General features: G+C 41.0%; 1 protein-coding gene across 1 annotated transcript in view; it reads right to left on the reverse strand.

Moving 5' to 3' along the window:
* smad3b (SMAD family member 3b) overlaps positions 1-2,500 on the reverse strand; it is a 38,457-nt gene that overhangs the window by 34,608 nt on the left and 1,349 nt on the right. The gene's annotated exons all lie outside the window — the stretch shown is intronic.

Here is a 2,500-nt window from a genome sequence, read left to right on the forward strand (position 1 = left end):
TCCATCTCCCAATGAGGACGTTATTTAAGAGATATAATAGCGTTAGGGCTGCGACATCACTGTGCATCTCAGAGCTGTAAGTCCAGCTTTGAAAAGAATGCCAATAGAAAGCCTCCCACACACTTCAATAACTCATAGCTATTATTAAACAGGTACACGTGGATACCTGCGGGGCTGGGTATTGAACTGAACAACCACTATAAAAGAGAACAAATATTTAAAATAAAGAAAGAAAGAAAGAAAGCAGCAGCGCACACACACTAAGGCCACTTAAAGGCACAATATGCAACAATTATGCTTCAGGATTAGGGTTAGGATAAGCAGTTTCACCTTAAAATATCAGCTTAAAAAAAATTGGGGCGCTACAATGACTTTTAATATGGAGAATTGCGTCCGTGCCAATGGCATAGCAGGGTCGATAGGCATATAACTGCCTTCTGTAGTTTTGCCTGCCGATGCCCGCCGACCTGACTTTGATTACCTTCTGCCGATCTAGTAAGTAGCTTATTTGCCGTCTTGCTTAGTCTTGTGTTGCACATGATTGATGACTGTGTAAGGACAGTCGTTGAGTAATTAGTTTGTCATAATGTCAAAGTCAGCACATTTCAAGAGATTTTGTTAGTTTTAGCTGCTAGCATACCTTTAGCGAATAGCTATTAATCCTTAATGCACCTTTAAGCTTCGAATTCAAGAATAACTGTGGGGCTGCTTATTGAACCGAATCACCAAAAATATATTTTAAATAAACAACCAACTCAATCAATAAATAAAAGAAAGAAAAAAAACAGCACACACACACCCACACACACACTCAGGCCACCTAAGCTTCCAATTGAAGCAAAGCCTGTGTCAGTGGGTTCAGTCACACTGTGTATCTCCCCACATGCGGAGCAGAGGAGGACCAACGCCACCAGATGGTGTTTACAGACCCTCTTCACATCAGACTCATCATCTACGGCACTACAGCAGTTCCCACAGTGTACAGTGCCCTCCGCAATTATTGGCACCCTTAGTGAATGTGACCAAAACAGGCTATGAAAAAAATATATCTTTGCTGTTTATCTTCTTGGTATTTCCCCCCCGAAAAGGTAAGATTTTTGTGAATATTTTGAGTGAAAGGCCAAGAGGATAAACAGTAAACTATTTTTTTTTCATAGCCTGTTTTGGTCACATTCACTAAGGGTGCCAATAATTGCGGAGGGCACTGTATCTGTGAGGACAACACCAGCCCATCATCACAACAGTAGGCATACCTGGCTATCAAGGTGTTTATGTGTACGTGATTTATGTATGCATGTCTGTGAGTTGCACAAGTGCATTTAAGTGTATAAGCTACTATGGATGACCTACATTTCCCTCGGGATTATCCATAAAGTATCCATCTATCTATCCATCTATCAATCTTATGCTAAAACCTTTATGCATTTATTTACTTTATTTAATTCATCTCCATTTGCTAAAATGATTTACAGGGCACAGGTTGGAGTTGAAAAACAGAATAAGAAGGGGTGGGGGGGGGACATTATGAAAAGGAGGGCCTGCCATGATATGTTTGGGAACCGATGCAGTACATAAAATGCACCTTGATGATAAGTTATAAGAGTTCCCCCTGAGGATGAACACCAAAGCATTGGTGGCAGGCACCTGGCTCTACTAACTGTGCTATATGGGAAGCTTTTGTCACTGACAAGACGCAAACTATGCGTTCGGCCAGTGGACTACAGGCAGACTTTAAGGCTTCCTGGAATTGTTTTGGTATAGGATAAAGTAAGTATACAGTATACAGGCTGACAAAGAGAAGCGTGAAATTACAAAACGGGAAATCTTGAAAAAAAATGTAAGGCATGAAGGTTCCATCCGCCAACTCGTGGCAGGCTTTCAGTGACGATTCATGGGGAAAACTATGGACTGTGTGTTTCTTTTATACAGATAAACACACAAGAACTCCACCACTCTTCAGATTCCCTTCTATTCTCAGTGGCCTATTACTTGTGTGGGCGTAAGTAGCCCATGCTAAATAGTCATTAAAATCACATCAAGAACATGTAAATGCCGCTGTCACACGCTTGCTATACGTCGCGGCTCTTCAGGACCCAGACATAATAAACGTGAACGCAGTACCGTTAGCTGGGGACTGAATGACATAACAGGCTTAATGAGCTCTCTACCGAGAGAGACATAAATTATGTCACATAATTATTGTAGCTGTGCAGCAAAATAACACCATGCGGTGGCGTGTGCCTCGGTAAAAATGTGTACTAATCGAAATGAAACACTTTATTTGAGCCTTGTCCTCATTTAGGATCACGTGGATCGTGTTTTCACCAGTTCACTGTACAGTCCCATAACAATATTATTTGCAGTCAATAGTACAATCATCCTCGCAATAACAAGGCGTAGCTGCTGCTTCTGTGCCATTTCACTTAACTAAAATAACGATTAGATTTATAACAGTCAGTCCACTAACTGAAAGCATGTCTCTGTATTAATCATCGATATT

Source organism: Sprattus sprattus (assembly GCF_963457725.1).
Source record: "Sprattus sprattus genome assembly, chromosome: 11".
Classification (NCBI taxonomy): domain Eukaryota; kingdom Metazoa; phylum Chordata; class Actinopteri; order Clupeiformes; family Clupeidae; genus Sprattus; species Sprattus sprattus.